We start from the raw sequence: 14,553 nt of genomic DNA, 5'->3' as shown, positions 1-14,553 counted from the left end.
AATGTTACAAATATAGAATTATGTAGCATAAAGCAACAGGTTAATCCAGGAGCTCAGTTCAACACAAAACACTTGACTATAACTTATGGAGAGGAATGCAACTAGCGTATAAATACATATATTGCTTAGAGGAATAATCAGGTCAAAAAAACCTAGTTCAATGATAATCGGATTCAATTGTCTTTTTCTAAAGATCATTAAAGATCATTAATAAGGTTGCCTTCCAAAAATTTTAGATATCATTTAGATTTCATCAACAATTTTAGACATTGATAATCTACAGACCAAGATATATTACATATGTAAAACATAATCTCTCAGTTTGGAAGAAAACAAAATCTTCTGGTGATAATATTTGGCAAGAGGCGACCAATAGGAGTAAGTCTCAAGGAGGTATTTAAAAGGGAATAAATGCATCAATACTAACAGAAAAATTCAAAAGCAGGCAGAATAAATGGGTATTGCATAAATTTAGAAAAAATGTTGGGCAGTATGATTATATTATATGGGAATCAAGTAACTACTGACAGCAAGCCATAAACACTAGTTTTTGATGTCAAGAATAAATTGGCAAAATTGTCCAGGAAAATGCCAGAAGAAATAACTGAATATGTGATACAAATACGTGATAAAGTTGGGTAGATATCAAAGCTGCTTAGTGAGATTAACACATGATTATTATAGATTATGATAAGAAAAGCCAGCAATATCTTACCTGCCGTAGTTCTACACATCCTCCACAAAATCTGGTGGAAGAACACATGCAGCATCAGTTGCCTGCTGTCAATGATACTGTCAATAAAGTTTGTTGTGGATACATACAAGCACCTTGTGTACTGTCGCCTTTTAAGATATCTTGGGATATTGGGACAACTACCTTGAATTCTCTGTTCTTGATATGAATTTTAATGTATGATACCACTTAAAACTTTATAACTGAAGGAATATAAACAATGATAATGTTGTTTCAAGAATAATAACTAATATCAATACCACTGCTGTCTCTGATTATACAATTATATGTATGCTAAGTGATTTGATCTTATAGATATATATTACACTTGGTGCAACAATTAGATGTATGCTATGTTATTTGACCTTATAGATATATATTGCACTTGGTGCAACAATATGCTGATAAACTTTCCCTTTCACCTATATTGATAAGGATAAAGATTGGATAACAAAATAATGCTGTATCTGCTATGATTTTACGGATCATGCAAAGTTAGGATATTGCAATCTTAATAATATACATAGATATGCATATGGAGATGTGTGCTCTTCCTGATATGCTGATGATAATTGTGCAATGATCCTTCCTATGAAGATAGCTATAAAGCTATAAGGCTGCTATGTCTGATCCACCAATATGAATATGCAGATTGTAGGTATTAGTATCACTCTACAGTGATACGTTGCTGTTCCAGATATCAAGTTATGTGCTTGCTGTCTCTGATCTTATCTTCAAATGTATGCAACCAACAATGCCAAAGGCAATCGCACAATATAGAGCAGATCCACATGGGATAAATAAAAGAGATAAAATCCAAATCGATGATGAATGAAGATATGTAAATTCCAATCTTAATAATATACATATATATGTATATGGAGATGTGTGCTATTCCTGATATGCTGATGTTAATTGTGCAATGGTCCTTCCTATGAAGATAGCTATAAAGCTATAAGGCTGCTATGTCAGATCCACCAATATGAATATGCAGATTGTCGATATTAGTATCACTCTACAGTGATACGTTGCTGTTCCAGATAAAGTTATGTGATTGCTGTCTCTGATCTGATCTTTAAATGTATGCACAACCAACAATGTCAAAGGCAATCGCTCAATATAGAGCAGATCCACACGGGATAAATAAAAGAGATAAAATCCAAATCGATGATGAATGAAATGAGATTGAACTTGCTCTTATATCTCCAAAATCAAAAGGCACAGCCTTTAGAGTTGATAACTCACCTCTCTTCTGGATCGGATTCCTTCACAACAATTGTTTATTATTGATTTGTCCTCTTTGATGTATATCTAATCGCTGCCTTCATAACCTTTTCATAAACGATGTCTGATTATCATAATCACTGTTAATTAATATCGTGCATCTTCATGAAGATATCGATTAGTTGATGGATAACATTCTTTCCTTAATCGATATTGTAATTGATAGTTAACACTCTTTAATTAACCATGTTAGCATTGGTTTGAATATCGATCTAACCATCATCTATTAATTCAATAATATTTAGTGTTATATTAGTCACTGACTTCCACTACTATGTAATTGATATTTGTCATTGCCTTAGCCGATATGTCCATTCTATTACTGATAATGATTCTCTGTTATATCTCATCGATGATATGATGATCGATCTTCTCCTTCTGACTATGCTATTCATTAATCGATGGTGATTACATGATCCTTGATCAAGTTCTCTACTATTCTCATATCCGATAATGTTATTAAGGAAAATCATCTTATTCATAAGAGTTCACAATTTTTAGGATATCTTATTACTCTAGAAATCTATTTACTATGTACATTTACTTCTACTATCTCCTAACTAGCCATAGGTGCTCAAGGTATGCCACTTCTTGACCACGAGTATTTTATTGATTGTTAACTTTCTAGGTCAAAGATGGGGACATCATAGTCTCCCCTTATTGGAGATGCTTGCCCACAAGCATTCTTTTAAAATTATTGATTCCTGGATCCCAAGTATGTAGAATGATCCAACTCTTATTCCTTGCTTCATGTGAGTGCTATTGAACTTAGCAAGCTTTACCATTCCATGAAACAATTTATGTAGTTTACTTATTATGAAAATTCCTGGATTCCAAATCATCCTTTTGAGTGTATCATCGTGTTGTTGTTGCGCCACTCTGATTTCAATAATCTGATTCTCACTTTCACCTTGTATTTGCTTCCCTCCAAATCAGTATTTGATATTCATGTCCCAATTGGAGACATTGTTGCCAATTTCAGCCTTGGTTTGCATGAGAGGTTTGTTCAACCATAGGACCTTAATATATTTCCTCAGTAAGTCAAGAGGAAAATCCCAATTGAATGTCCTAGAGTGTGGATCGGAATCTTTGTTCATTGTGATGGAGAAAACTTGGTTGCTATAGGTAGGATCTCTCATACTTAGCCTTCTTAAAGATAGAAATGGTTATTGATTATTATAAGTGTTATTATTTCTCCAACATTCGACATTCAATCTTTGATCAAAGGATGAGATCTTCTTTTTGAACCCGATCCGAACTATAATCTCTTGAAATCTAATGGGGGAGTGATGGATGATAGTGTTACTAGGTTTTGTCTTATTACTCCAAGTTTGTTTCAACCCTTCCAATAGGAGATGCTCTGGGGTCCCAAATTTTATGATCGTCTCTAGTCTCTTCACAAACTTCATGGAGAGCTTCTTGATTTAGTTTAAAGAGAGGGTTGTCATAGACTTCATTTGCTTCAACTTCAAACAAGAGATTACTAATAAGCTGACCATTATCCTTGTTCTCAATACCAACTTTATCTTCTTCTAGGTGATTTGATTTGACACATGGTGTAGCCTCTGATTTAGTGTTATTGAAAAGTTGTCCTCGTCATCTACAACCATTGACATGTTAGTGGATGTCAAGCCTTTCAGAAGTGAAAGAGGACTTTGGTTGACACCATCATCAAAAAGCAACTCCCCATGATTTGAATTAGGTCTAGTCTCTATAATGTCATCATTAATGCATAATCCTTGAGACGATGTAAGGTCAATCTCACCATCCGTATGAATCCATGTACTAACTTTACTTGTGATGGAAGGAACACATGTAGAATTAATCTCTTCAATTTCTTTTAAAGTGTTACAAACTATTTCTTGTATCTTACGCTCCTTGAATTGCATAGAGATCATATTCTGATTTTGTAGTGTTTGATGATGGCTTTCTAAGCTTCCTTTTGGTGCAGCAACCTCTAATGATATTAGCTCTAGTTTGTGGATTGGTGTGTTTGTGAACTACTTGATGCCATCTTACAATTCTTCTCCAAGTGCTCATGCCTTTCACCTTTCCTCTTTAGCTCAAGTTGATGACTTTTAGGTGAGTAGTTTACTCTTACGTCTATGTAGTCTTCTAGACATATATCATGATGTAATCCTCCCTTAATCCAATCTTGTCGAACTAGGTCTTGTAGATTGCCTTCTAGGTATTCTTCTGTGGATGGAAAGGTTAGTGTTATTGATCTTGAATTAGTAGTAGACATGTATTTAGTTGGAGTTTGAATGAATTGATTTCCATTGTCTCTTTTGTTGCCATTATTGTATACTGGTGTTAGCTTGCTCAACAATTGATTTAATTTTTCTTGACTGCTGCTGTATTGTGCCATAGTTTGTATCAATCTTCAAATGATCTTCATCTTCTGCTCATCTAGAATGTTCTTCTCACAGGCTGGCAACATTATAAGCTCCGATACCAATGTAATGTCCCCTTTTAAGATATCTTGGCATATTGGGACAACTAACTTGAATTCTCTGTTCTTGATATGAATTTTAATGTATGATACCACTTAAAACTTTATAATTAAGGAATATAAACAATGATAATGTTATTTCAAGAATAATAACTAATATCAATACCACTGCTGTCTCTGATTATACAATTAATGTATGCTAAGTGATTTAATCTTATAAGATATATATTGCACTTGGTGAAAACAATATGCTGATAAACTTTTCTTTTCACCTATATTGATTAAGGGTAAAGATTGGATAACAAAATAATGCTGTATCTGATACAATCTTAGGGATCATGCAAAGTTAGGATATTCCAATCTTAATAATATACATATTATTTATATGGAGATGTGTGCTCTTCCTGATATGCTGATGTCAATTGTGCAGTGGTCCTCCCTATGAAGATAGCTATAAAGCTATAAGGCTGCTATGTCTGATCCACCAATATGAATATGCAGATTGTAGATATTAGTATCACTCTACAGTGATACGCTGTTGTTCCACATATCAAGTTATGATGCTTGCAACTAAGAGTGCCGTCTCTGATCTGATCTTTAAATGTATGCAACCAACAATGCCAAAGGCAATCGCTCAATATAGAGCAGATCCACACAGGATAAATAAAAGAGATAAAATCCACATTGATGATGAATGAAGTGAGATTGAACTTGCTCTTATATCTCCAAAATCAAAAGGCTGAAATCCACATTGATGATGAATAAGTGAGATTGAACTTGCTCTTATATCTCCAAAATCAAACTCACCTCTCTTCTAGATCGGACTCCTTCACAACAATTGATTATTATTGATTAGACCTCATTGCTGTATATCTAATCGCTGCCTTCATAACCTTTTCATAAACGATGTCTGATTATCATAATTGCTGTTAATTAATATTGTGCCTCTTCATAAAGAGATCGATTAGTTGATAGATAATATTATTTCCTTAATTGATATTGTAATTGATAGTTAACACTCTTTAATAAACCATGTTAGCATTGGTTTGAATATCAATCTAACCATCATCTGTTAATCCGATAATATTTAGTATTATATTAGACGCTGACTTCCACTAATTTGTAATCAATATTTGTCCATGTCTTAGCCGATATGTCCATTCTATTACTAATAATGATTCTCTACTATATCTCATCGATAATATGATGATCTATCTTCTCCTTCTGACTATATTGTTCATTAATCGATGGTGATTACATGATCCTTGATCAAGTTCTCTACTATTCTCATATGCCATAATGTTATTAAGGAAAATTGTCTTATTCATAAGACTTCGTGATTTTCTGGATATCTTATTACTCTAGATATCTATTTGCTATGTACATTTACTTCTACTATCTTCTAACTAGCCATAGGTTCTCAAGGTCTGCCACTCCTTGACCACAAGAGTATTTTATTGATTGTTAACTTTCAAGGTCAAAGATGGGGACATCACACCTTGCATGTGTTATACTATTGCCTCATCATCAATTATGACCACAACATCTTTTGTGAATTCCAAAAAAACTACAAGGAAAGTCTTAAATCGATGCTATACAACACTTAATGCAAAATAATCACAAATCTCAAAAGTATTACGATCTCTTGAACATGATGAATGTGTATAAGATTGGCTTCATCTCAGAATTATAAAACCAAATAGAAAACTTAGTAATAAACCGAGTTACTTTTGGGAAACAACCAAGCAGAAACTCCAAAAATATTATGGGAGGTGGGATTATCCTGAAAACCGAAACGAAGATAATATCCCCACCTAGTGGCACTCGGTTTTGTACACCTAATGGTCATATTTCTAGATTATACTCATCCATTATTGTAAATTATTATTTTAAGTACACTCATTTGTGCATTGATGGTCAGTACTAGCATCAATACTAAGAAAATCTATGATTCTAAATGTCCTATATACATTTATTATATTCAAGACAAGCATTTATGTGGCACTTTATCTATTTGAATGTGGCACAAAATACTGTTTTATCTATTTGAATGGAGCACAAAATACTGAAACAATCTATGATTTAGAATGTCCAATATACAATTATTATAATCTAGACAAGAATTTATGTGCCACAAAAATCATGATTTATCCATTCAAATGTAAATGGATAATCATCTTGGTTCATTTCTCTAGTTTAATATTTTAAAATACGATTCTCATGTCAGAATTTAATATTACATTTTGAATTTTTGAGGTACTTGTGATACAATTTGATTTACCAAATAAGCAAGAAATTGAACAATCTTTTTTTCATTGATTGTGTACTTCAGTTGTCAAGGTTACACTAAAAATAAAACAAGTGCACTTCATCATATTGAAGATAATAGGACATACACTATGTAATGTCCCCTTCTCAGTGATGTTCATTCAGTGGTCCAGTGGCCTATTCCGGAGACCCGTAGGCTATTTGGAAAGGAGAATTAGGGTTTCCAACTTTTGAGGAGTACTGCACGAGATTTTTAGGGTTTGTCAGAGGGGAATTCTTCAGTTCTTCTTATGGTTTCCTTATGGGTTATCCATGAGCTCCAAGGTGGCATAACATGCAATTGATTCTACGATGAAGTGTGAACTTACTATTTTTAGTAAGTTAGGGTTTGGTTGACTGGATGGTGCAGTTTTACTGAGCTTTCTAAGCTCTTTCTCTGGGTGCGAAGATCATGTTTTTTGGAGCAGTATTTCATGACTTACTATTTTTAGTAAGTGGCAGTTTGAGCATTGCTATTTTTGGCAGGCTTGGATAGGGTCCTTATCCAGTTCAGTTCAGTGGTTTTCATCACAGCTTCATCCTTAATTTTGATAATCAGTATTGGAATTATAAGTTATTTAATTAAATATTATTTCCTTATCCTAAGGTTTAAGATTTAATTATTTTATTACAGATTAATGCTATTGAGAATTGTGCATAATATGATTTGCCTAAGTCTGTTAGGCGAAATATTTGTGTTATGAACGAGGACACCAAAGTGAATGTGGAGACTTTATTTTTATTTAACCAAGTATATTTTCATGCCAAAAATCGTGGTCCTCTTGCTAGGCGTGGTTTTCACTTAAGGGGGACGCCACACTTGGGTCCACTTTGGAAAAGAAATGCAAATTTGAAGGGGCAAATTTGGAGGCATTTGGATGTGAATTTCAGACTTGGAAATCTATATATACATGTGTTTGGCTCCTCATTTCATGATCCAGAGAAAATATAATGTTATGCTGTCGGAATGACTCCAGACTTCTTCGAGGGTGAAAACCTCCTAGAATTATCCTTTGCAGTTTCGAGTGAGACATCACTCCTAGTTGTGGTTCAACTATGTGGATTGCTTGGTGTTCTTGTGGATTGCGTGTGTGGATTTGGAGAGTTTGTTTGTTGTTGTGACTTTTTGGTGTTGCTGGTTTTTGGTGTGGTTGAAGCGATCTTCTGTTCATATCTCCTTGCCTATTGACCATCTCATTCTAGGTATTGGCTCTGAAATTTCCTACCACCAAGGCGATGAGGTCTACCAATATATAGCCGCAAGTTTGCTCATTTGGAATTATTGTTGCAAATCGAACTTTTTCAACTGGGACGTTTTTTCATTGCTGCCTTGGGATGCGTGCTTCTGTCATTTGGGCTTGAAGTTGCAAGTTTGATGTTCTAAAATATTAGCTTCAGTCATTCAGTTCGTTTTCTTTTGATTTGGTGTGATTCCGAGTTGATTTGATTTAGTTATGAGCATTTTGGTGTTTCCGGTAGTGGTTGGTCTGTGTGTTATGCAATTTCAGAATTAAGAACAGCAGTAGTTGTTTATGCTTGAGTTGGGTTTGATATTAGTTTTCAATTGTGATCAGCATTGTTCTTCTATTCTAATCTCTCCTCACTATTTTGTAAGGTTGAATAGTAGTACTATCAACCACTTCTGGATTGTAAGCATACTCGTTGGAAAGTGGAAGAGGCTGGCTTGCCGCCTATATTTGACATGTGTAACTTAGTCCTCCCGCTGCATAAGCGGTTGAATGATATCTGTTTGTAATGGTCCTCCTACTGCATAAGCGGTTGAGTGATATTTGTTGTAATGATCCTCTCGCTGCATAAGCAGTTGAGTGATATTTGTTGTAATGATCCTCCCGCTGCATAAGCGGTTGAGTTGAGCGTTGTTATGTGTTCAGTCCTCCTACTAAAATATTGTGGTGGAGTGATTTGTGCTTTGAAGTGTTTGTTCTCTTGGCTGGTTTACCGCCAAGTTTCTTTGTTTACCGCCAAGTACTTCAGCAGTTTGCTACTAACGATCCCTTGCTACCGTATGCTCTCACCCTCCCAGTTTGGGCTCTCGGTGATCAAAAGGTGTAGAGTTCCTTCTTGTTGGTTTTGGATTTCTTATTCTAACCCTAACGGGTGTGGTTGTGTGTGTAATCTTGTTAAAAATTTAAAAAAAAATTTAAGGGGTATATTATAGTGGTATCAAAACCACACATCCTACCAGCCTGTGTGACAGAGGGGTTCCATGAGTGACAGAGATATCAGATACTACAACCGGGAACAGAGAAGGCAGCAGTATTAGATACCGCCAGTGCCAGTGGAAGAGACCTTTTCAGAGGTCTTGAGAAACAGAGAGAAAGAGATTGATTCAACAGATTCAATGGGAGAAAGGTTGTTTGGTCAGAATGAGGCAGAAGTGGCTGTAGAGAAAATGGAAAAGAAGCTTGACACTATGATGGACGTGATGTCCCAGATGATAGCCACTTTTAGACAGAGTGTTGGAGGAGGGCAAACCCAAGATCAGAATCGGAACATGAGTGGCAATAATGCCAGCACTTCCAACAACTCCGATGGTAATGGAAATGGCGGCAACAATGGCAGCAAATAGTAGTGGAATGTTTGTTGGATCGGTGACAAGGCCATTGCAACCAGTTTTCCTTCCAAAGGAAACGCCACCTCCTAAAGTTGAAACCCCTGTAGCTAAGGAGATCCAGGCTAGTTTCGTGGAGTCTACAGGTTTTCCCCAAGAGATTTGAAATGTCTTGTCTCTTGATCAATACATGAATCAAAAGAAGAGGAGGGAAGGAAGGTATGACAATCAATACTCCACTCCAAGAGACTATCATCAAGCTCTTGGGAAGGTTACTCTAGCACACTTTGATGGAAGTAGTAAGAGCACAGCTAGAGCGTGGGTGCAGAAGTTGGACAATTACTTGTTCTTGAGGCCTATGCCCGAAGAAGAGGCCATCAAGTTCGCCACCTTGCACTTAGATGGAGTTGCTCATGAATGGTGGTACCATGGGTTGGTCACCCTTGGTCATAACTTGATCAATACCTATGCTGAATTCACCAACAAGTTGATTGAAATATTTGATACCAAGGATCCAGAGGTGAAGTTTAGAGAGCTTGCTCAACTCAAAAAGCAGGGCTCTTTGGATACTTTCATAACTGAGTTTCAAAGTCTTTCAGTTATGGTTAGTAGTATCTCTGAGAAGAGGTTAGTGGTCTTATTTACTGAGGGACTTGAAGAACCATTGAAAGGTTGGGTGAAAGCCTTTGACCCCGCCCATTTTGGCTGATGCAATCAAGAAGGCTAGGAGCATGGAGTTGGCTGCCCCTAAATCTAAATTTCAGTCAAAGTCTTTCTCATTCCGTAAAGACAAGAAGAAATTTTCTAATCAGCCTAAGATGTTTCCCTCCTGGATGGATGATGACCTCCATCAAGAGCTCCGAAGAAAGAACCTGTGTTATTCTTGCAAAGAACCTTGGGTTCCGAGTCACAGATGCCATGGGAAGAGTAATGCTCGTCAAATGGAAGCATATTCAACTGATGGATCAGATTCTGAAAATTCAGAACAGCAGCTTGACTCAGAGGGAAATGAGTATGAAGAGGCTCCAAAAGGGCCTGAAAGTGATCATGAAGATAGAGGTATAGTTGCCCAACTCTCTAGCTTCCACGAGAATGAGTCATTCAGAGTTCGAGGGGCATTGGGAGAGCATCAACATGTTGCTCTAATTGACACCGGAGCAACTCACAACTTCATTGATGCTAGAATTGTCGCCAAGAGAGGCCTTATCACTGATGATGTTGAAGACCTCAAGGTCATGGTGGCTAATGGATCAACCATTTGTTGCAAACGGATGGTTTCAAACATGTCAATGAAGCTTGGTAACTATGAAGTCAAGGATGACTTCTATGTTGTCAATATTGGAGGGGCTGATGATGTGGTCCTTGGCATTCAGTGGTTGCGATATCTTGGTGAGATCACTCTTAACTTGCAAACCATGGAGTTAAAGTTCATGTCTGAAGGAAAGAAGGTAGTTTTGCGAGGGATGTCTAATGGAGGCTCGCGGATTGTATCCCTGAAGAGGATGGAGAGGTTGATCCGCCATAACCAAGTGGAGTGAGCAGCAGAGTGTTTGATAATGCCATCAAATCCATTAGAAGACAAGGGCAGCTACTCTGCTGATATTCAAGCTCTAATCACAAACAAGAGAAAGGTCCTTGGAAATCCACCACTTAGAAGATCTCCTGAGTGTATGGTCATGCCATCTAACTCACTTGAAGAGAAGAGAAGCTATCCTGATGACATTCAAGCTTTGATTTCAAAGAGGAGTAAGGTGTTTGAGAATCCACCCCCTGGTAAGTTGCCTGAGCATGGTACTGAACATATCATTGAGTTGGAAGAAGGCACTAAGCCTATCATGACTACTACTTACCGATACCCAAAGAAGAAGAAGGACAAGATTGAGAAAGCCATTAAGGAGCTGCTAGACATGGATTACATTAGGCCAAGCAAGAGCCCTTTTGCATTAGCTGTTGTATTGGTGAAAAAGAAGGATGGGACCATGCGTATGTGTGTGGATTACCGAGTCCTAAATCAGAAAACCATCAAGAATCGATACCCCATTCCGAGGATTGATGTGCTCATTGATGAGCTACATGGTGTCGTGTACTTCTCCAAGATAGATCTTAGATCGGGATACCATCTAATTACAATGAGGGCATCTGATATTGAGAAGATTACTTTCAAATGCCACTCTGGGCATTTCAAATTTCTAGTCATGCCTTTTGGCTTGACTAATGCTCCTGCCGCATTCTTGTCTTGCATGAACAGGATCTTTCAGAAGCAGTTGAGGAAGTTTGTGCTCATATTCTTTGATGACATCCTCATCTTCAGCAAGTCTTGGAAGGAGCACTTGCAACACTTAGATGAAATTCTTAGCATTCTGGAGTCTGAATCATTGTTTGCCAAAGAATCTAAGTGTGAGTTTGGAATGAAGGGGTTGCTCTACTTGGGGTACATCATCAGTGCAGAAGGTGTGAAGGTGGATCCTGAAAAGATTAGAGCTATCCTTGATTTGCCACCACCTGAGAACATAACTCACTTGTGAAGGGATTCTTGGGTCTATGCGGTTTTTACAGGAGGTTTGTGAAGGGATATTCTCAGTTGGCTGCCCCCCCCTCACAGATCTCACTAAGAAAGGAGCCTTTGAGTGTTCAGAAAAGGCACAAGCAGCATTTGATCAATTCAAGGAAATCATGAGCTCATGCCCTGTTTTGGCCTTACCAGATTTCACCAAGCCTTTTGAACTGCAGTGTGATGTATCAAGAGAAGATGTTGGTGCGGTCCTTATGCAAGACAAGCATCCTATTGTCTTTGAAAGTAGGAAGTTGAGAGGACCTGAAAGGCTATATTAAATATATGACAAGGAGATGCTTGCCATAATGCATGCCAAAGTTCAGGCAATATCTTGTGGGAAGTAAATTCATTGTTAAGACTGATCATAACAGTCATAAGCACTTCATGCACTAGAAAGACTTGAATGAAAGGCAGCAGAAGTGGGTTAGTAAGCTTCAAGCTTGCGACTTTGACATTGAGTATGTCAAGGGAAAAAAAACATAGTGGCAAATGCACTTTCACGGAAACCCCATCTGAGCTCTATATGTGAGCTCACTGCTGATTGGAGGGACTTGTTGCTTGTTGATTATGCCAAAAATCAGTTTGCAACCAGCATTGTTGAAGGTACTTTTCATGATGAAAAGTATAGTTTGGTTGATGGATTGATTTGGTACAAGGGGAGGATCCTTCTTCTACCAGAATCTAAGTTGAAGGAGAAGGTATTACAGACTTTTCATGACATTCCTCTTGCTGATCACCAAGGGTTTTTCAAGACCTACAAGCAAATCCGAGAGAGATTCTCTTGGAAAAGGTTGAAGAAAGATGTCTTTAAGTACATCAGGGAATGCCATACTTGTCAGAAGAACAAGGACGAGCACACTGCACCCGCCGATTTGTTGCAACCATTGCCGATTCCCAATCAAAAATGGGAAAGTATCTCTATAGATTTCATCACTGGGTTGTCGAGAGCTAGTGGGAAGGATTGTATCTATGTGGTGGCAGACAGATTAACAAAATTTGCTCATTTTTTTGCTATCACCAGCTCATTTACAGCAGCTCAGGTTGCTGATTTGTTCTTCCGTGAGGTGTTTAGGCTACATGAGTTGCCTAAAAACATTGTGAGTGATAGGGACAGCAAGTTCCTAAGCTCTTTCTAGCAAGAGATTTTCAGATTGTGTGGTACTGTGCTCACCCCAAGCATGAGTTACCATTCTCGGACAGATGGACAAACGGAGATAGTAAATAAGTGGTTGGAAGGTTACCTGAGAAACTATGTTTCAGAACAGCAAAAGGCATGGGTAAGATGGCTACATCTTGGTGAATATGACTATAATTCCACTTATCACATGTCCATCTGGATGTCTCCTTTCATGGCACTCTACGGTACGAGGCCCCTAGCTTTGCTGACTTGGTGTTTGGAGATAGCAGAGCACCCCAAGCTACGGATATGGTTCAACAGTGTCAGGATATTTTGAAGGCATTGAAGGACAACCTACAAATTGCACAAAACCAGCAGAAGTTGTGCGTTGATCAGTAGCGTATTGAGCGCTCACTTAAGGTTGGTGATATGGTCTACTTGAGACTACAGCCCTTCAGACAATCTACTCTTAAGAAGAGTGGAGCAGAAAAACTTAAGCCATGTTTTTATGGACCATTCAGGGTCATCAAGAGAGTGGGAGTTGTGGCTTATGAGTTGGAGCTACCAACGAGTAGCCGAGTACATAATGTCTTCCATGTGTCATGCTTCAAAGAGGCACTTGGGCACAATGTTATAGTCTCTTCTGATTTGCCTCCTTTGGATGAAGAGGGAGAATTGGTGCTAGTTCCAGACCTTGATGTCAGAGAACGATTGTTGAGGAGGAGGACCATCAGAGAGTATTTGGTTAAGTGGAAAGACTTACCGATTGAGGATGCTACATGGGAGAATGAGGAGATTTTACAGCATCCTGGCTTGCGATTAATTGAGGACAAATAATTTTGGGGAGGGCGGACTGTAATGTCTCCTTCTCAGTGATGTTCATTCAGTGGTCCAGTGGCCTATTCCGGAGACCTGTAGGCTATTTGGAAAGGAGAATTAGGGTTTCCAACTTTTGAGGAGTTTTGCACGAGCTTTTTAGGGTTTGTCAGGAGGGAATTCTCTAGTTCTTATGGTCTCCTTCTGGGTTTTCCATGAACTCTACAGTGGCATAAGATGCAATTGATTCTATTGTGAAGTGTGAACTTACTATTTTTCGTAACTTAGGGTTTGGCTGACTGGATAGTGCAGTTTTACTGAGTTTTCCAAGCTCTTTCTCTAGGTGCGAAGATCATGTTTTTCGGAGCAGTATTTCATGACTTACTATTTTTAGTAAATGGCAGTTTGAGCATTTCTATTTTTGGCAGGCTTGGATAGGGTCCTGATCCAGTTCAGTTCGGTGGTTTTCATTGCTCAACTTCATCCTTGATTTTGATAATCAATATTGAAATTATAAGTTATTTAATTAAATATTATTTCCTTATCCTAAGGTTTAATATTTAATTAATTTATTACTGATAGATGCTACTGAGAATTGTGCATAATATGATTTGCCTAAGTTTGCTAGGCGAAATATTTGTGTTATGTAGGAGGACGCCAAAGTGAATGTGGAGACTTTATTTTTATTTAACCAAGTATATTTTCATGCCAAAAATCG

At 37.5% G+C, this 14,553-nt stretch overlaps 1 protein-coding gene across 3 annotated transcripts in view; it reads right to left on the bottom strand.

Annotated features, from left to right (window-relative positions):
- LOC131026924 (probable receptor-like protein kinase At1g49730) overlaps nucleotides 1-14,553 on the bottom strand; it is a 124,303-nt gene that overhangs the window by 27,670 nt on the left and 82,080 nt on the right. The gene's annotated exons all lie outside the window — the stretch shown is intronic.

This window comes from Cryptomeria japonica, chromosome 2, assembly GCF_030272615.1.
Source record: "Cryptomeria japonica chromosome 2, Sugi_1.0, whole genome shotgun sequence".
Classification (NCBI taxonomy): Eukaryota; Viridiplantae; Streptophyta; class Pinopsida; order Cupressales; family Cupressaceae; genus Cryptomeria; species Cryptomeria japonica.
The sequence above is the reverse complement of the archived record's forward strand: the minus strand, read 5'-3'. Positions and strand labels throughout refer to the sequence as shown.